At 40.5% G+C, this 22,216-nt stretch overlaps 1 protein-coding gene across 2 annotated transcripts in view; it reads right to left on the bottom strand.

Annotated features, from left to right (window-relative positions):
* rftn1b (raftlin, lipid raft linker 1b) overlaps window positions 1–12,783 on the bottom strand; it is a 196,198-nt gene extending 183,415 nt beyond the window's left edge. For both annotated transcript variants that reach the window (XM_088327529.1, XM_088327530.1), the window contains exon 1: window positions 12,433–12,783. The gene's annotated coding sequence lies outside the window, so the exon portion shown is untranslated. The remainder of the gene's footprint in view (window positions 1–12,432) is intronic.
* Between the last annotated feature and the right edge of the window lie 9,433 nt (window positions 12,784–22,216).

Raw genomic sequence — 22,216 nt, 5'->3', positions numbered from 1 at the left:
CTTCCGTGTTCGGATCACAATCCGAGTACAAGGGCGACTTGCTTCCTGTGTCCAGTGAGCATCGGATCGCGGGCGCTGCCCTTCCTCATTCTTTCAATAAAATTGTGAGAAAACGTTATGCGATTGGGTTTACCCTGTATGCTGGTTGTGACAATTCAGTATGGCACATATTTTCATATTCAAAGATTTTTTTCAAATCAATTCCAGTTTTTCTAATGGACATCAATACTGATTTTCTCCATTTGCAAGCCTACCTGGTCCTATTCATTATATCTTATTAAAGCTAGTTATTTTCTAATCTGACAGAATTTTATGGGATTACATTGTGAAACAACAATTTTCATTGTATCGAAAATCAATACATGACGCCATTATGAATTATATCGCAAGTAGTCTAATTCATAAAACTTCAAGGCATCCGGTCTATCTTACCATACGTGGTATCGTATAACATTATTGACAGTTTATTGATGTTTTTATTGACCCCGGTTCTGGGAACTCAAAGATGGTCCAATCACACAAGATTGCTACGACCATTCATGAAAAAATATCAACCATCCTGGAGCTGAAGTTGTTAGGCCCTTAGGCGTTTATTGACATGCGCGCATTATGGGATCAATAAGCGCTGCAATTTTCCTACGAGATCATTACGAGACAAGTCAGTGATTCTTGCATGATATTAACGACTACACAATGTAGCAAAAGCATGGGGGATGGCAGAAGGGGGGGTCAAGCTTTTTGCAACAGCAGCAAAAAGACTGCTTAGTACAGTAGGGCAAATAAGTATTTAGTCAGGCACCATTTGTGCAAGTTTTCCTACTTGTAATTGCCTGTAATTGTCATCATGGGTAAACCTCAGCCAAGAGAGTGTCAAGACCAGAACGGAGACAGGACCCACTTGCGTTACGTTTCTCTCAGTTTTATTAGAAGAAATGAAAGGGTTGCACCCAAGATCTGGTGATCGCTGGACGCGGGAAGCAGGTTGCTCGGTGTCGGGAACGGAAAAAATGGGTCAGTAGCCAAGACAGGGGAGCAAAAAACGTGGTCGGGATCAAAAAAACGGGTCGAAGCCGGAGAATGGATGGGAGAAAAACAGGTGGGACTCAGGGTCAAAAAGAGCTTACCTAGAGTAACCGAGGTTCGCAGACGGACTGACAACAGGTGACAGATAGACGTGGGTTTAAATAGTGACAGGGAGCCAATCAGGCAGTTGGCCCCAAAGAAGCGGGCACAGGTGCATCACATCGGTAATCATGACAGAGAGACACAATGTGGGGAAAAAAAAACAAAAATCACATTGTTTGATATTTAAATATTGTATTTGCAAATCATAGTGGAAAAAAAGTATTTAATCAATACCAAAAGTTCCTCTCAATACTTCATTATGTACCAGTTTTTGGCAACAACAGAAGCCAAACGTTCTCTGCAAATGTTCACAAGCTTTTTGCTGGTATTTTGGCCCATTCCTCCATGCTAATCTCCTCTAGAGCAGTGATGTTTTGGGGCTGTCGTTGGGCACCCACCACAGATTTTTTTACGGGGTTGAGATCTGGAAACTCACTAGGCCACTCCAGGACTTTGAAATACTTCTTACGCAGCCATTCCTTTGTTGTCCTGGCTGTGTGTTTGGGATCAATGGGATCATTGTCAAAGACCCAGCCACGTTTCACTTTCATTGCCCTTGCTGATGGAAGGACTATTTCACTTAAAATCTCTCGATACATAGCCTCATTCATTCTTTCCTCTACACAATACAGTCCCTTTGCAGAAAAACCGCCCAACACATGATGTTTCCACCCCCATGTTTCACAGTGAGTATGCGTTCTTCTCCTCCAAACACGAGAACCAGTGTTTCACCTGACCATAACACATTCCCTCAATCCTCGTCTGGATCTGGATCAACAGCTCTTTGGTCTTGGCCATAGTGGAGTTTGGAATGTGACTGACTTGGTTTGTGGACAGGGGTCTTTTATACCAAAAATGAGTCAAATTAGCTAACAATTAATACAGCTTACAAGTGAAGAAGCCTCATTAGACTTTATTAGAAGATGTTAGACTTGTTTGACCAACAGAAATCTTGCTTGATTGTAGGTAAAACATTAGAGAATTTGAGTTTGATATTACAATTTCAAAATAGAATTTGGGGTTTCATATCAAAACAGTTTGGCAAGTTTAAATCGAGAAAAGATTGTACATTTAGGTTTGATAACTTGGATAGGGTTTCAAATACATATTACTGTCTTGAAAAAGTGCTGTGCTTTTACCTGTTTATCTTTCCAGCTAACCATCAAGCTACTTCTTTAGCTATTTTTCACACTATCCAACCAGCTTTTTAAATTTCTTTGCATGCTATCTAGCTAACATTTTACCTTTTTTGCTGAATATCAAGCGAAATTTGGGGCTTGTTTTTAGCTAGCAATCTAGCTTGGTATTTAGAGCTCTATCTGGCTATTTAGATTAATTTCAATTATTTTAGCTAGCTATCTAGCTCCCTTTTGTTTGTTTTTACCTGTGTATCTTTCTAGCTAACTATCAGGTTATTTCTTTAGCTATTTTGCGCACTATCCAACTAGCTTTTTTACATTTCTTTGCATGCTATCTAGCTAACATTATACCATTTTTGAGGAATATCAAGCAAAATATTGGGCTTGTTTTTAGCTAGCAATCTAGCTTCGTATTTAGAGCTCTATCAGGCTATTCAGATTAATTTGATTATTTTAGCTAGCTATCTAGCTCCCTTTTAGTTTTTTTTACCTGTGTATCTTTATAGGGAACTATCAAGCTATTTCTTTAGTGATTTTGCACACTATCCAACTAGCTTTTTACATTTTTTGCATGCTATCTAGCTAACATTTTACCTTTTCTGCTGAATATCAAGCGAATTTTGGGGCTTGTTTTTAGCTAGCGATCTAGCTTTGTATTTAGAGCTCTATCTGGCTATTTAGATGAATTTCAATTATTTTAGCTAGCTATCTATCTCCCTTTTAGTTTTTTTACCTGTGTACCTTTCTAGCTAACTATCAAGCTACTTCTTTAGCTATTTTGCACGCTATCCAACTAGCTTTTTCACATTTCTTTGCATGCTATCTAGGTAACATTCTACCATTTTTGATAAATATCAAGCAAAATATTGGGCTTGTTTTTAGCTAGCAATCTAGCTTCGTATTTAGAGCTCTGTCAGGCTATTTAGATTAATTCGATTATTTTAGCTAGCTATCTAGCTCCCTTTTAGTTTTTTTTACCTGTGTATCTTTATAGCGAACTATCAAGCTATTTCTTTAGTGATTTTGCACACTATCCAACTAGCTTTTTACATTTTTTGCATGCTATCTAGCTAACATTTTACCTTTTTTACTGAATATCAAGCTACATTTTGGGCTTATTTTTAGCTAACGATCTATCTTTGTATTTAGAGCTCTATCTGGCTATTTAGATGCATTTCAATTAGTTTAGCTAGCTATCAAGCTCCCTTTTAGTTTTTTTTTTACCAGTGTATCTTTCTAGCTAACTACCAAGCTACTTCTTTAGCTATTTTGCACGCTATCCAACTAGCTTTTTACATTTCTTTTCATGTTATCTAGCTAACATTTAACCTTTTTTGCTAAATATCAAGCTACGTTTTGTGCTTCTTTTTAGCTAACGATCTATCTTCGTATTTAAAGCTCCATCCGGCTATTTGGATTAGTTTTAATTATTCTAGCTAGCTAGCTATCTCCCTTTTAGTTTTTTTACCTGTTTGCCTTTCTAGCTAACTATCAAGCTACTTTCTTAGCAATTTTGCAAGCTACCTAGCTAGGTTGCTACATTAGAAAATCATATCAAACTGGGTCCCCTTTTCAAAAAGTAACTCACAGCTTGAAAAAGGTTGGAGACCCCTGACCCATCGACTCGTTTTCTCACATACTCAGAAATTGATGGCGGGCCAGATTCAATCATTCAACGGGCCAGGTTTGACCCGCAGTCCGTATCTTGGACAAAGCTGCTCTAAATTTCGGTGGCTTCGCGTTTGCGTTGCTGCGCCTTTGAAATCTCCCGAACCCGTCGGTCTCTTTGTGAAAGGAAACCATTTGAGTCAGCAACTCAATTTACCTTGATGACTTTGAACAGCTCACGCGGGAGACGCAAACGCTCATACATCAAGTTGTTAAAGCGACAGTGACACACAGCGGAGACAGACAATCAGGGGACGTCCCCGACGTGTCGAGGGACGTGCCAACATACACTCGTACCCGTGACAAACTCAGCGTTAATGAGGTTTTCTAAGGAGGGGGGGGGGGGGGCACTTCCCCAGGGGGCGCTGCTGAGCCGTAGGTGTGATTGGAAAACATGTGCTTAGCTTGTGACTTAGTTATGCATGAGTTGTTGTTGTAAATGTAGGAATTGCTGTGGGAGTTTTGGGTCCGTCCGTTCCAAGAGTGTTGGATCAAAGAGAGAAAAGGGAAAATTGATGTGCCAATCATGGCTGAAAAAAAAACTTCAATTGAAACCATGACCCAGGCTTGAAAAAATCTCATTATGTTTATTTTTTCCGAGCTGTCACTTTTTTCTTTTTGTTCTCTATTAACTTTTTTCCTACATTTCTTTCTTACTTTTTTTCTGGCTTTTTTCAAAATCTTTCCTTCTTTTTTCTCTTCCTTTTGTTTCTTTTGTTCTCAGCTTTTCACTACTTTTTTATTTTGGTATTTTTCTCATTTTTGTTCTATTCCCCCCTTTTTTTAAGTCATTTTGTGCATAATTTTATATAATATTTTGGTCATGTTGGGATTAAAGAAGCAAAAACAACCTGAAGAGCCGTTTGGGACCCGAAAGAGCCGGTTCCTTTTTAGTGAGCCGAGCCGAAGAAGCCGGTTCTCGACATACTCTACTAACTTTACTCAACTTCGTACTACTTCGACTCGACTTCAAAATACCGCATTAAGGACGCGGAAAGCAAGTCTCTCTCGCAATTGGAAGTGGGTCTTCCGTAATGGGCAATGGCGGTGTCAGGGACAGAAAAACAAGTCCATAGCTGGGACAGGGGAGCAAAACAGGGTCGGGGTCAAAAACGGGTCGTAAGTCGGGACAGGAGAACAGACATGGTCAGGATAAAAACGGGTCGTAGCCGGAGACAAACGGGAGCAAAAACGGGACGGGCGGGAGTCAGGGTCAAAAAAGGCTTGCCTTGTATCAACAGAGGTTCGCAGACGGACTGATAACAGGGGATTGATAGGACTGGGTTTAAATGGGGACAGGAAGCCAATCAGATAGCCCGCAGCAGCTGGCACCGAATGAGCGGGCACAGGGGATTCAAATCGGTAATCATGACAGTACAGACGCTCCACTACTTACAAACATTCGAGTAACATGAACCGGTAGATACGAATATTTTTTTGGGGAAGTTGAATAATATCCGGACATTGCTGTAAGTTGGATTCTGTATTGTGTGGACCTTTTTCAGAGTACAGGACATTACTCTAGTGCTTCTTTCCACTGCTACCAGCATGTGGTGGCACTGTGAAAGCTCACCCAGCATCCATCCCGAAGAAGAAATATCAAGAGGTGAAAAGTGGAATAAGAAAGATTGATGCGGTTGAGAAAATAGTTGGATCGCTATTTTTTCAGCCACTTTTTACCACGAAGGAGGAAGTCGCCTAACTCTTGAAGCTCATCTTCTAAAAGTAAGTTAAACTTAACTTAATTTATCTTAACAGAGCATACTATTTCATGATTTTTTTTAAAAAACAATACAGGTTACTTATAAAAGCCTTAAACATATTTATATAAACCTTAGACATACAAATTATCTCTCGGAAGCAACTTACGAACAAATGCATCTTCTTGTTTGTAAGTAGGGCAGCGTCTGAACTTATTTTCGGTTGCATTACACAAAACGGTGACATCTGGTGGTCAAATAATATACTGTCCCTCAAAATACTTATTTTTCAACCCCAAACTTTAAATTCGATCATGAAAACCAAAATTGCCACCTCAACTCTAGTTGTAAACTGACTTTGAAACACATTTTAAATGAATTTAAAGTCGTAAAATTGCTAAAACTGTGACGGTTGCCATGGCGCCCAATTGGCCCCGCCCGTGTGGCACCAGCTGCGGCTCATTAACATATTGGCTTTCCGTATTTATAAGCTCAGTGCGCTCTCTCTTTCTTTGTCAGTCCGTCAATGAACTTCTGCCCCGCAAGACGTTGGTTTCGACTCGGTCCAGTCTGTCCCTGTTGGTATTTCCTGTACAGTATTGTTCTCGTTTATTTTGGCCTGTTTAATATGGGTGTTCAGTTTAGTTTCCGTCTATTTTTGCCCTGTTTATTATTTTCTCCAGTTTGGTTCCCGTCTAGTTTGTCCTGTTTCTTTTCGATATCCTGATTCATTATCTATCCTGTCTGTTCCGTCCTGTCCGGTATCGACCCCATCTGTCCAATATCAACTCGGGCAATTGGAATCGATCTCGTCGGTCTCTGGCTTCCTATCATTCCACGCCAGATTGCTGCCTAACGTGCATGACTCCCCATTTTCCGTAAAATAAAAAGCTTGTGTGAGAACGTCACGCGTTTGGGTCCTGATCCTGTTCTGGTTCATGACAAAAAAACAGGCTTGAAAACTGACTTCATAACCCGAACCCCTTCTTCAAAACCTGACCTGTGTGTAAAACCTTAAATGCCACCCCTCTTCAAACCCTATTTTTTTAAAACTACCTCTTCTTCAAAGCTCTCATGTTAAAAATGTTTAAAAACTAGGTTTTCAAAACCCTACCGATAGGAACATCTGTCAAACTGAGGTTTTAATGTTCTATCTCAGATAAGAGACCCTAACTCTAGTGCGGAAACCCTAACCCTAACTAACGCTAAAGTGGGACTTCCGTGACGAGCGATGGCGGTGTCGGGAACGGTAAAAACGGGTCAGTTGCCAGGATAGAAGAGCAAAAACGTGGTCGATAACAGAAAACGGGTCGTTATTCGGGACGGGAGAACAGACGTGGTCGAGATCAAAACAGGTCGTAATTCGGGACGGAAGAGCAGACATGGTCGAGATCAAATACATTGTAGCGGGAGAAAAACGGGAGCAAAAACACAGGACAGGCGAAAAATGGCTTGCCGTGTAAAACGGAGATTCTCAGACGGACCGACAAAAGCGGACTGAAGGGACAGAGTTGAAATACTGACAGGCAGCCAATACGTCACTCTAGTGCGGAAACCCTAACCTAAGTATTTCCTAGGGGAGGAAATAAATACCTGTGTTTACTGTGAACACATCCCCTTTTAAACCTTCTCTAAAGTCATTCAAGCGTAAAAAATAAATAAAAAGAGATTCTTGAAGAGGCCCCGCTGAGAGCACTTCTCGAAAATGACGTAATCGTCGAAACTCCGAAGAAGAAACCGAATGCACTTGCAGACTTAAGCCTCCGACCCGGGTCGAAGAGCGCTAGCGCGATGTCACGCGCTATCGGGAACGCAAAACATCTGGAGCGCTAAACAATAACAGAAAGGAAAGCAAAACTTTAGCGTTAGCGCTACCATTAGCTTAACTTTGACCTCTATCCTGTGACTGACTTCCACATTCTCAACTGTCGTGCGAGTTGGTGTACATGCTAACTGTGTGTCTGCTAAAACGGCGTAACGTTAGCTCCACCGGCTGGAACTCATTATCTGAACTCTCACTCTCGCACAAAAACTCCGGGAGACACAAACACGTACACGCCTTTTCCTCTCATGCCGACTTATTTCCTTCTCACGGACATCCCCGAGTTTGTTTTTCACATTTACGCCGACGTCACGTAGAACAGGGGTGAGCAACGTGATGCCTGAGGACACTGTTGGGGACCAGTGTTGGGCTTGTTACTTTCAAATACGTACAGGGTTTGGTTCCTGCCATGTTTCTTAGGTTAGGTGTTAGGCTAAGGTTAGGAGCTAGGGTTTGGGTTTCAAATAAGAGTTCCAAAATTGGATTAGACCAAGGGTTAGGAACTAGGGTTTAGAATCCAAAAATAGTCTGCATTGATATAGCACTTTTCAAGACACTTAAGAACTCCCAGAGCGCTTTACAATGTGCTTCACACTTACCCATTGACGCACACACTCACACACCGATAGCAGCATCAGCCATGCCAAGGACACGTCAACATATAACACGGAGGAGCCAGGAGTCTAACCTGTGACCCCCTGATCCCAAGTGCTTTATGCCCTGACCCACTAGACTATCATATCAATGTTAATATTTATTTTAAAAAAATCCTAGAGAGATGAATAAAGTATCTATCCATCTAGACATCTATCTAGACATCTATCTAGACATCTATCTAGACATCTATCTAGACATCTAACCAGACATCTATCTAGACATCTATCTATCTAGACATCTATCTAGACATCTATCTATCTATACATCTATCTAGACATCTATCTAGACAACTATCTAGACATCTATCTAGACATCTATCCATCTATCTAGACATCTATCCATCTATCTAGACATCTATCTATCCATCTATCTATCTATACATATATCTAGACATCTAGATATCTATCTATCTAGACATATACCTAGACATCTATCCATCTATCTATTTATCTAGAGATCTATCTATTCAGACATCTAGACATATATCTATTTAGACATCTAGAAATCTATCTATCTAGACATATATCTATCTATCTAGACATCTATCTAGACATCTATCTATCTAGACATCTATCTAGACATCTATCTATCTAGACATCTATCTAGACATCTATCTAGACAACTATCTAGACATCTATCTAGACATCTATCCATCTATCTAGACATCTATCCATCTATCTAGACATCTATCTATCCATCTATCTATCTATACATATATCTAGACATCTAGATATCTATCTATCTAGACATATACCTAGACATCTATCCATCTATCTATTTATCTAGAGATCTATCTATTCAGACATCTATCTATCTAGACATCTAGAAATCCATCTATCTAGACATCTATCTATCCATCTATCTATACATATATGTAGACATCTAGATATCTATCTGTCTAGACATATACCTGGGCTTCTATCCATCTATCTATTTATCTAAAGATCTATCTATTCAGACATCTAGACATATATCTATCTATTTAGACATCTAGACATCTATCTATCTAGACATCTATCTAGACATCTGTCTATCTAGACATCTATCTAGACATCTATCTAGACATCTATCTATCCATCTATCTAGACATCTATCCATCTATCTAGACATCTATCTATCCATCTATCTATCTATACATATATCTGGACTTCTAGATATCTATCGATCTAGACATATACCTAGACCTCTATCCATCTATCTATTTATCTAGAGATCTATCTATTTAGACATCTAGACATTTATCAATCTAGACATCTAGACATCTATCTATCCATCTATCCATCTATCTATCTATTTATGTCGAAAAATGTTTATTTTTTACACAGTGGAATCCCTATCTATTGGTTGCTACCATGTTTTTGCCATCTTGCTGCTACGCTGTTATCATTTAGCATTGTTTTTTGTACGCATTAGACAGCAGTGCCCTCCAGTGGTCAGATTTGACACAATAGGACTTAAATGTTCACTCGGAATTTTTTGAAATTGGTGTAAGGGAGACCGGGTAGAGTTGTAACACATTTTGCTTTCTCCCTCGCATGTCACGGTTGCCATGGCCCCCAATTGGCCCCGCCTGTGTGGCGCCAGCTGCGGTTCATTCACAGATTGGCTTTCTGTCTATTTAAGTTCTGTGCTCTCATTTTTCCTTTGTCAGTTTGTCAGCGAACCTCTGCCCCGCAAGACGTGGGTTTTGACTCGGTCCTGTTTTTTAGTTGGTATTCCCTAAATACCAACAGGACAAAAATAAACGTTGTTCCCGTTTATTTTTGTCCTATTCAGTTTCCAGTTTTGTTCCCGTCTATTTTTGTCCTGTTTATTATTCCCTCCAATTTTCGTTCCATCTAGTTTGTCCTGTTTATTTTCAATATCCTGTTTCTTTATCAATCCTGTCTGTCCCATCCTGTCCGGTATCGACCCCAGACGTGGGTTTTGACTCAGTCCGGTTTCCTGTTGGTATTCCCTGTCCGGTATTGTTCCCGTTTATTTTTGTCCTGTTTAATATTGGTTTCCAGTTTCGTTCCCGTGTATTTTTGTCCTTTTTATTATTATCTCCAGTTTTCTTCCCATCTAGTTTGTCCTTTACTTTCGTTATCCTGTTTCACTATCAATACTGTCTGTCCATACTGTCCGGTATCGACCCCATCTGTCTGATATCAACTCGGGCAATTGATATCGATCTCGTCAGCTTCTGGCTTCCTTTCATTTCACGCCAGACTGTTGCATAACGTGCATGACTCCCCATTTCCCATAAAATAAAAGGCTTGGGTGAAAACGCCACGCGTTTGGGTCCTGATCCTTTTCCGGTTCTTGACAATAATCATAACATTATTACTTTGATAATCACATATTTCATTTAGTTGTTATAAATGCACATCATATTCATGCACATATTTCAATGAATTATTCATAAGAATGTATTATTTGATATCATTGTAATTTCCCTGCGATAGTCTTAGCCTTATCATACAGCATTGAAGATTCAGCCATGTGCAGTTCTAATGTCTTATACATGGAGTTCTTCTTTTGGCCTTGTAAAGTGAGTTTCCAGAAGAGTCTGTTATTGTTTGATGTTCCATTTTGCAAATCTAAACCCTTTCCTATGAAAACTGTGGTCAACCATTTGTCTTTGCATTTCGGTGGGGGAATGCTCTCCTGTCAATTGGTCCGGAGATCATTCCGTTTCCTTGAGTTTGTAATTCTGTAATAAATATCCTCAACTGAACTGTTTTCTCCAGCCTTATTTTTTCTGGGTCCGAATAGTCGGTCTAAATTCCAGGAATTGAACACGCAGCGAGACATGGATTGTCTACGCCTACAATTAGCTTTGTTTTGCAATGTTAATTGTGTTTTTATAAGTTACTGTCAGGACCAGAACGGATACAGGACCCACTTACGTTTCTCTCAGTTTTATTAGAGAAAAGGAAAGGGTTGCACCCACGATCCAGTGATCGCTGCACGCGGGAAGCAGGTCGCTCTGAACGCGGCGGGCGGTGTCGGGAACGGGAAAAAACGGGTCAGTAGCCGGGGCAGTAGAGCAGAAAACGTGGTCGGGATCAGAAACGGGTCAGAAGCCAGGAGAGGAGAGTAGACGTAGTCAGGATCAAAAAAACGGGTCGAAGCCGGGAAACAGACGGGTGCAAAAGGAAGTGGGAGTAAGGGTCGAAAAAGCTTGCCTAGAGTAAACTGAGGTTCGCAGACGGACTGACGTGGGTTTAAATAGTGACAGGGAGCCAATCAGAGTGGGCACAGGTGCTTCACATCAGTAATCATGACAGTTACATATTTTTTTCTTCCTTTATCTCTCTTTTTTTTTGTTATAGTATTTTTCCCTTTGTTTCTTTTCTTTCCATTTTTATGTTTTATGTGTTTTTCCTTATTTTCTTCCTTTTTAAGTCTTCTGTGCATAACGTTAAATAGTAATTGGTAATACAGGGGAAAAAGCAACCCAAACAACTTGAAGAGCCGTTTGGGACCCGAAAGTGCCGCTTTTTTTGTGAGTTGAGACACACACAAAAATGCTTTTTAAATATAGTCGGGATTCCCATCCTGCAGGGTTGGGTAGGGTTGCTTCAACTGGATTACTTTCAATTACTTTTGGATTACACCAATACGAAATATGCTAATAAAAGACAAAAGAAACTAAATGTGAATAAACTTACTAAATTTTGTGCAGGCTCGGGGAGTAACAGAACACATGGAACGGCAAAAATGATGTTGGGAAGCTGTTTGGATTTCTTTTCATTTTGTTTCTGTCGCATTTTAGTTTTAACGGAGATCAAAGAGATCAAAGCCAGGAGAGAAAGCTTACCACGTGTTGTGAGTCATCATGTTATTCATATTTAGCTTCACACCACTGTGTTTTGTATTTGCTCGGAAATTCTTTGACATACAACTTCTTTTTACAGTCACGGAAATAGTTACTTACCCTCTTAACTAGTTACTATTATTTTAGAGTAATTCAGTTACTAACTCAGTTACTTTTTGGAACAAGTAGTGAGTAACTACAGCTGATTACTTGCCAAACACTGCAAATAAGCTTCAGATCATCCAATATCGAATAACTTTGATTAATAGAAATATATAAAAAGAAGATCATGGAATTGAAGAATTTAGGTTTTGATTTATGGATTATGATTCTATTTTTAGATACGTGCCCAAATGTCAGTAGGTTCGAAACCACGTGACGTTGCCGTGAACAAGCGCCAAACTTGTGAATGCGTGTCAGCAGCAAACTACGCAAAAAAAACATCCCCGAAAATTCCACGTCAAGAAGAAAATATTGAAGCGATCACATGTTGCCGAAAAAGCATCCAAGCGAACTTACCTCCTGCCGTGGATCAAAGTAGAGAGCGCGTAAACGTCACGCGGAGATGAGCATCCCACGCGTGGACGACTTGGCCGTATGAAAAACGGTATCGGTTCCAAGCTCTCCTCCTCGGCCGCGGTTAGTCCCCCCCCAAAATCGGTGTAAAGACTCTCCAAGTCCCCGCTCGGATGTTCCGCCAGCTCAGGGAAAGCACATCCTGTCACATTATATTCAGCACGTCTTCCTCCCTTCCTCCTCCTCCGTCCGCGTCTTCGTGCACGCGTGCGTCTATCTGCGTGCGCGTTCACGCGATCGTCTGGACGCGAGTGCCGTGGCCCGGTAGCTCGGAGTGGACGTCTGCCGGGATGCTTGCACTCTACCGGGATCAAGAATTCATTCGAGGAGACGTAAAAGGGGGGAGGGCGGTTGGCATTTCGAGGTAGGAGGGGTCGGGAGTCGAAAACAGTGGCGGTTCGACACTAATTTACTCCCTGGGCGAGACCCCCTCCAAACGTCACCTCCCCACCCCAAAAATGCCACGACACATATTTACCACAAATTTAAGAGTTAGATATATTCGTCAATTGCTTAAATAAAAAATATAAATAATAAATATATATATATAAATACTCTCGGGCAGCACAGTGGTTTGCGCGTGTGCAGGCACAGTTCTAAGGTCTTGGGAACCTCCTGTGTGGGTTCAAATCCAGCTACCGGACTTCCTGTGCGGAGTTTGTATGTTCTCCCCGTGCTTGCGTGGTTTTCTTCCGGGCACTCCGGTTTCGTCCCACATTCCAAAGACATGCGTTTCAGGTTAATTGGACGGTCCAAATTGCCCCTAGGTGTGAATGAGCGAGCGAGTTGTCTGTCCCCTGTGCCCTGCGATTGGCTGGCAACCAGTTCAGGGTGTCCCCTGCCCACTGTCCGATGATTGCGCGGATGGGCTCCAGCACCCCCGCGACCCTACTGAGGATAAGCGGTGTAGCTAATAAGATGAGATGAGATGAGATATATATATAACTACTCACGGGTTCTAAGGTCTTGGGAACCTCCTGTGTGGGTTCAAATCCAGCTACCGGACTTCCTGTGTGGAGTTTGTATGTTCTCCCCGTGCTTGCGTGGTTTTCTTCAAGGCACACCGGTTTCCTCCCACATTCCAAAGACATGCATTTCAGGTGAATTGGACGGTCCAAATTGTCCCTAGGTGTGAGTGGGCGAGCGAGTTGTCTGTCCCTGTGTGTCAACCAGTTCAGGGTGTCCCCTGCCCACTGCCCGATGATTGCTGGGATGGGCTCCAGCACCCCCGCGACCCTACTGAGGAGAAGCTGTGCAGCTAATGAGATAATGAGATAAATACTCACGTTGATTTGACCCAATGCGTTCCCAGCAAAAATGATGCGTCTAGGACGCGGGGACTCGGGCAAACGAGAACACTGCACTATTCAAATGCAATTTGCTTAACCGCAAGTAACTTGTTTCGACTGATTATGAATCAGTTTGATGAATTGCTCAATTCAGACCTGAAGCTACAACATGGAAGCTAGTTAACGAACTAATGTGAACTGAAGTGTCACGACCAGACAGAACGGAATTAGCGACGTCCTAAAACCAAAGCAACTGTCCGGCCCGCTAAACTTTCTGTCCAAACAAGGAGAAAACTCAATTGAGAAGCAACCAGGAGACCAATGTTCCCTGTAATTTTCCTTACGGGTCTGAGCGTTCACACAAAGTCGGTGAGCAACGCTTGAAACAACAGTGAGCAACCATAATCCCAAGTGTGGCAAGATAATTCATTATCAAACATGTCCAAAACTTGACATCAAGTTACATTTTGCCGAGTTTTTCTCTTTTGAACGAATTGACTAATGTACTATTGCAAAGGTTGTACGGCCTACAAACGTCGTTTGTTCTTACAATTCTTTCACAAGATATCCATTTCTTTTTATTTCCTGATATATTTTGTCGCATAATATTAACATTTTTGGGGGTTTATTTAGTCGGTTGCAAGATACAGAACTGTACAATGTTGGTAACAAGATTCACTTGATATAATTGGAAATGTTTTGAATGCAACACAAACTTTTTCTTATTTTTTCCGTATTTTTTTCTACTTTTTTTTAAAATTCCTTTAAAAAAAATGTCATTGTGTTACTTTTTTTCTTTTTGTTCTCTGTTTACTTTTTTTCCTACATTTCTTTCTTTTCTTTTCCTTCTTTTTTTCTCTTCCTTTTGTTTCTTTTTTTCCTCAGCTTTTCACTACTTTTTCATTTTGGTATTTTTTTCTTTTTTGTTCTATTCCCCCCTTCTTTTAAGTCATTCTGTGCATAGTTTTACATAATATTTGGTCATGTTGGGATTTACAGAAACAAAAACAACCTGAAGAGCCGTTTCGGACCCGAAAGAGCCGGTTCCTTTTAGTGAGCCGAGCCGAAGAAGCCGGTTCTCGACCAACTCTACTAACTTTGCTCAACTTCGTTCTACTCTGACTCAACTTCAAAATACCGCATCTAGGACACAACGTCAGGGGGAACCCTTGTATTTTTACCTTCATGCACTGTAACTTTGACTTAAGTCGCTTCTTAATTAGTAATTTTGAGCCCTGATTTTTGTGAGCCGGCTAGATTTTCTTGTGTGCAGAGAATGTGCGAGCAGTGCGCAATTGCGCACGCGCGCAGCTTAGAGGGAACACTGCAGGAGACCAAAAATCGCATTGGAAGACCTGCGGGCATACACATCTGAGGTGCGACAATCTGGAGATAAGATGACTACTTGTCATACTCTGCCTAAATCTGCCTGTTACGGGAGAGTGGCAAGAAGAAAGCCCTTTCTTGTCACGACCAGAACGGAAGTAGGACCCAGATGCGTAACGTTAATAATAATAATAATAATAATATCCTTTGTATTGTCATTCTTTGTAACAATGTACACAGAACGAAATGTCGATACACCTGACCCGTTGTAGCGAGCCGATGCAGCCGCAGCCAACAGAGGGCGCTGCCATTTTACCAATTAGGTATGACTCGGCCGAGGCGCGAACCAGCGACCTCCCAGTCTCAAAGCGGGCACACTACCATCTAGGCTACTAATCACAAGTTTATTGATATTTAGAGGAAAGGCAGCGGCCGAGATCCGGTGCTCGCTGGACGCGGGAAGCAAGGCGCTCACAGAATCGGAACGTGTGGATCTTCCGGAGCGGGAGATCGTGGTGTCAAGAACGGAAAAACAGGTCGATAGCCAGGACCGGAGAGCAAAACGCGGTCGGGGTCAAAAATGGTTCGTAAGCCGGGACAGAGAGAAAAACGTGGTCAGGATCAAAAACAGGTCGGAGCTGGAGACTAACGGGTAAATCAGGAACGGACGGGTGGAAAACGGGTGCAAAAAGCGGGACCGACGGGAGTCAGAGTCAAAGCGCTTGCCTTGTAGAAACGGAGGTTCACTGATGGACTGACCACAGGCGAGACTTGACTTGACTTGACTTGAATCATGACATAAAGTACCTAATTGCTTTCTTAATTCCTGCAATAAACATGAAACAAGGTCCTGTTGCAAAGAACATTCGTTTACAATTATTATTATTGTTATTCTCCAGGGTAAATGAACTCGAGATTTCTTCGTGGTTATTGACAGCCAAAAGCGGTGCGTTTACGTGCATATTTGTGCGTGTTTATGTTCGTTTTGGTGTGTTTTGACGTACGTTTTTGTGCATGCGTTTACGTGTATGCGTTTACATACGTTTTCAGTGCGTTGTTTTTTGTATGTTTTAGTGCGTGTTCAGGTACCTCTTTGTGCTTGTTCACGCAAGTTTTTCTGTGTTTTTACGTACGTTTTTGTGCATGCAATTTGGTGCATGCGTTTTGGTGCATGCGTTTTGGTGCATGCGTTTACATACGTTTTCAGTGCGTTGTTTATTGTATGTTTTAGTGTGTATTCAGGTACCTTTTTGTGCTTGTTTACGCAAGTTTTTCTGTGTTTTTACGTACGATTTTGTGCATGCATTTACGTACGTTTTGCGCGTATTTACTTACCTTTTTGGTCTTTTTACGCATGCTTTTGTGTGTGTTTAGGTGCGTTTTCTGTGCGTGGTTTTTTTGTATGTTTTTGTGCGTGCTTACAGACATTTTTGTGCTTGTTTACATATGTTTTTCTATGTTTTTACATAGGTTTTCGTGCATGCGTTTACGTATGTTTTGTGCGTGTTTACTTACTTTTTTGTGTCTTTTTACGTATGTTTTTGTGTGTGTTTAGGTGCGTTTTCTGTGCGTGTTTTTTTTTGTATGTTTTTGTGCGTGCTTACAGACATTTTTGTGCTTGTTTACATATGTTTTTCTATGTTTTTACATACGTTTTCGTGCATGCGTTTACGTACGTTTTGCGCGTGTTTACTTACGTTTTTGTGTAATTTTACGTATGTTTTTTATGTTTATGTGCATTTTTGTGTGTGATTCTGTACGTTTTGTATTTATGTGCGTTTTTGTGTGTGTTTACTTCCGTTTTTGTGCAAGTTACGTTCGTTTTTGTGTGCTTTTCTGTGCGTGTTTTTTCTGTATGCGCGTTTAAGTACATTTTTGTGCATGTTTACGTACGTTTTTGTGCGTGTTTCCATATGCTCTTGTGCATTTTTACGTACATTTTTGTGCATGTTTACGTACGTTTTAGTGCTTGCTTTTGTACGTTTTTGTGCATGTTTATGTTCATGCTGATTGTTATTTTACTATATTGTTTACTGTTTGTATTTGTGTGTATTTATTTTGCACTTTAATTGTAGGATGAATTTGTTGCCGTGAGGTGCAATAAATATTACAAGGTCTATATCATAACTACCATTCTCCTCATAAAATTTCAAATTCTTTCACAAACAACAACTCTTTTTTAAAGTAACGGAAAATGTTATTTCCCTGGTAACTAGTAACTTTTTTGGAAGAATTAGTGAGTAACTATAACTAAGTACTTAAAGTAACGTGCCCAACACTGAAAATGGATGATGTTCCCACATGTTTTATGTTTTTCCCACATTCATGTTTCTTTTAAAACCTTGCAGGAAACAATTTAACGAGGCGACAACACCCTCTAGCGTTCAAATCAATGAAACGCACCCATCTGGTAACCTGACTATTATATTTCCTTCTCGCCTGGTTGTGGTTTATACGGTAATATTAATTTGATAAATGAGGGAACTTACCCTAAGTTGTTCTACTGCTTGTAGACATGTAATAAAAATACTGTACAGGTAAGATCTTATTCCGTGTTTGAGATATAGAATAGAAGAGAAGAGAAGAGAAGAGAAGAGAAGAGAAGAGAAGAGAAGAGAAGAGAAGAGAAGAGAAGAGAAGAGAAGAGAAGAGAAGAGAAGAGAAGAGAAGAGAAGAGAAGAGAAGAGAAGAGAAGAGAAGAGAAGAGAAGAAAAAAGAATAGAATAGAAGAAATAGATGAGAAGTGAAGAGGAGAGGAGAAAAAAGAATAGAATAGAAGAAATAGATGAGAAGTGAAGAGGAGAGGAGAAAATAGAAGAGAAGAATATAGAAGACAAGAGAAGAGAAGAGGAGAAAATAAAATAGAAGAGAAGAGAAGAGAAGAGAAGACAAGAGGAGAAAATAAAATAGAAGAGAAGAGAAGAGGAGAAAATGAATAGAAGAGAAGAGAAGTTAACAGAATAGAAGAGAAGAGACAATAACAGAATAAAATAGAATACAAGAGAAGAGACAATAACAGAATAGAAAAGAAGAGAAGAGAAGATAAAGAGACAATAACAGAATAGAAAAAGATAAAAGAGAAGAGAAGAGGAGAAATAGAATAGAAGAAAAGGCAAGAGAAGAGAAGAGAAGAAAAAAAACAGAATAGAATAGAATAGAATAAAATACGATAAAATAAAATAAAACAGAAGAAAAGAGAAGAGGAGAAAATAGAATAGAATGGAATAGAATAGAAGACAAGACAAGACATGAGAAGAGAAAATAATAGAACAGAATAGTATATATAGTATAGCCACTATTTTCATTGATTAGAGTAGAATTTTTTTAATAGAATAGAATTTACTTTTATTGTCATTCTTCGTAACAATGCACACGGAACGAAATGTCGATACATACAAAAACAACCGCAATGTTGCAGTACGTCGAGATTAAACGTTGAACTCCAGGATATATATGCCATAAAATACTTTCAAAAAGAATATAAGGATATTAAACTGTGTGTGCATTAAATTACAGTCCTTTTAAAAAAGGTGCACTGAAAAGAACACGGATCAGTGGAAAGAGCTAGGATATTTCTCAAGCCACTTTCTGCACATTATATAGAAATTTCTTGTCAGATAATACAACAAAAAGACCAATCATACATGAATTCACGTTTTAGAACATGTGAGGGTGTCCATTATATTCTGGTTCACTTCCTTATTACCCATCCAGACAAAAGATAAAGGAAATTTGCTATTTTTTCCGCCGCCCACACACAGTTGCAGCATGCTCGCTCAATGCATTAAGCTGTCAGTTCCTATGTGACAGCTGATTATTACTTGAAGGCTGCTATTAGGGGCAAGTATGGGAGGTATTCTTCAAGTCACTCACTGACGTTTAGTGGGTTGCCAAGATTGGGTATTGATCTGATATTTTCATGCAAAAACATGATTGTTTTTTTATGTTGAAATGTTAATTATTGGTCCATCACATAATCATAAAAATATGCTATTGGCTATACTACTTCCCACAATGCCCTTCTCTTTGTTGAGTCCAGAATCTTGTGTATCCAACTTGAATTTGTTCTATTATGGGTGGCACAACTTACACTGATGATAAAGGGAGAAGTAAAAACATAAGGGTCGTGACAATCTTTGCGGGTAAAACCTTTAAAAAAAATCAGTTTAATTTTCAATCCACAATAGGTTTTTTTTAATCCTCCGTTATAAAGCAATATTACTTTGCATACCTAACATCAGAACGGTTGTGTGCTCAAAAAATATTGTGTGTATGTGGTGCTACGTCTCTAAGATGCCTGTGTGCTATTGGTGGACTTCATACACGATGCAGGTCTGCTATTGGTTAGCAATACGGTATCATAGAATTATGCTATTGGCTGAACTACTTCCCACAATGCCTTTCTCTATTCGTTCATATTAGAATCTCATGTAACAAAGATGAATTTGTTTAAGAGTCCTAAAATCTGCAGTAATGTGAAAGGGAGAAGTAAAAACACAAAGGTCGTGACAATCCTTTCAAGTAGAAGTTTTCAAATCGGGTTCGTTTTTAATCCACCAAAGGCTTCTAAACCCCGCTTGACGGCAATTTCAGTTTGCAAGCCCAACCCTTCGGGGATGAATAAAGTATCTACCTATCTATCTATCTATCTATCTATCTATCTATCTATCTATCTATCTATCTATCTATCTATCTATCTATCTATCTATCTATCTATCTATCTATCTATCTATCTATCTATCTATCTATCTATCTATCTATCTATCTATCTATCTATCTATCTATCTATCTATCTATCTATCTATCTATCTATCTATCTATCTATCTATCTATCTATGTAAATGCAGTGACTTTTTCTCAAAACCTGTTCTGGATATTGACAAATATAGTATCACCCAGAGTGACTCAGTCATAAATTTAGGTGGCATATTTGTCTTTCCAAACACACGTCAAAGAATATAACTAGAACATCTTTTTTCCATTTTTGCAACATTGCTAAAGTTCGCCCTAAGCTGTCTCGGTCAGAACCAGAACAGGAAACAGGACCCACTCGCGTAACGTTACTCACAGTTTTATTGGGGAAAAAAGATCCGATCCGGAGAACGTTGGTCGCGGGGAGTAGGTTGCTCAGCTGCGGAAGTGGGACTTCCGTGGCGAGCGATGACGGTGTCGGGAAGGAACAAAAGAGTCGAAATCAAACAGATGGTGGCGGGAGAAAAACAAGAGCCAAAACACGGAGATTCGCAGATGGACCAACAAACGGCTACTGACAGGACAGAGTTTAAATATTGACAGGGAGCCAATCCGTCAACGAGCTTCAGCTAGCGCCTACGGGCGGGGCCAAATAGGCACCATGGCATCCGTGACAGTCTCAGTCCCATGTGGAGAGATAGTAATTCACACGTTTGTTACCTCCCGTCTCGGTGACTGTAATACACTACTCTCCGGTCTCCAAACTCTACTCTCCGGAAGTCCAAAATCAAGAGCCTTCAGCTGGTACAAAAGGCTTTTAACTAAGAGAGATTACTAAGATCACATGACCCCGATTTTAGCTAACCTGCATTGGCTCCCTGTTGGCTTAAGATGTGATGGTCTACAAAATCATGCATGGACTTGCTCCTTCACATCTTTCAGATTTAATATCCCCCTATGTTCCTGCCTGGAGCTTTTGCTCTGAAAATGCTGGTCTACTAGTGATCCCAGGAGCCAAGAAGAAATCCACAGGTCGATGGCCGGACCGGTGTCAAGGACGGAAAAACAGGTCAATAGCCGGGACTGGTGAACAAAAAACGTGGTCGGGAACAAAAACAGGTCGTAAGCTGGGACGGGAGAGCAATCATGGTTGGAATCAAAAATAGGTTGGAGCCGGCAACAAATGGGGAGATCAGAAACAGACAGGTGGAAAAACGGGTACAAAAACGGGACAGGCGGGAGTCAGGGTCAAAATGCTTGCCGTGTAACAACAGAGGTTTGTTGACGGACTGACAACCGGAGAGTGAAAGGACTGGGCTTAAGAAGGGACAGGGAACTAATCAGGTAGCCCGCAGCGGCTGGCGCCAAATGAGCGGGCACAGGTCATACTAATAAGTAATCATGACAGATTTGGCTTTTGCAAGAAGCCACATGGGAGAGATACATAACACGTAAAACAAGGTGCTCTGGTCAGATGAGACTAAAATTAAACTTTTTGGGATGAATGCAAAGCGGCGCAAGAGTAACCCTGCACATCACCCTGAAAACATTATCCCCACTGTCAAACATAGTGGTGGCAGCATCACGTTCTTGAGTTGCGTTTCTTCAGCAGGGACTGGGAAGATTGCTCGAGTATGAAGTGTAGATAGAAAGTATAGCAAACCCTCAAGTGATTGCATGGAAACATAGTTACCCCGGATAGGGAGACAGACTTCTTGGGGGACGCGGGACGATTTTTTTATTCCGAGGGGGACGGGACAAAAAATAATTGAGAACCAATGCCATAACCTAAGTATAAAACCATTCATCATCAAATTTGCTGTTGAACTTTTTCTCAATCCCGGCAGGATTTAACATGATCAATTTTTTTCATCTTTTTTCATCCTGTCTACTTATTTGTGAGCCAACAGGCAGCTGCATTTTTCCTAGTCTCAAGTTTGATATCCAGAGTAAATATCACTCTTAATGATGTTGGATTGGGTGCGCATAATATGGCCCGCGGGGTGATAGTTTGAGGCCCCAGCAGTGTTCTGGTTTGCTCGCGTCCCTGCGTCCTAGACGCATCATTTTTGCTGGGGACGCATCGTCTCAAATCAACGTGCGTCCCCGGGAAGCAACTTTTTTGACACAAAATTGTCATTATTACCCCATTACATTTTTTTTTCAAACAAAGAGTTACCGCACTCCAAACTTTTCGTCAGGCCATTGTTGTTTTGGTCTCGCGGTTCGAGTTTTCGTCTGCACGCCGATCTCGAGTTGTGTAGTGAAAAGTCCGTCTCTTTTTAGAAAACCGGCTTTTTCGGCTCAAATCGTTCAAGAGAGCCGGCTCTCAAACGGCTCACTTGCTTTGATGCATTATATTACGAATTATTATATTGTATAAAGAAGTTAAGAAAAAAAGGAAGGAGAAAATAAAAAAA

Source organism: Urocampus carinirostris, chromosome 2 (assembly GCF_059441175.1).
Source record: "Urocampus carinirostris isolate Australia breed hairy pipefish chromosome 2, RoL_Ucar_1.0, whole genome shotgun sequence".
NCBI lineage: Eukaryota > Metazoa > Chordata > Actinopteri > Syngnathiformes > Syngnathidae > Urocampus > Urocampus carinirostris.
The sequence above is the reverse complement of the archived record's forward strand: the minus strand, read 5'-3'. Positions and strand labels throughout refer to the sequence as shown.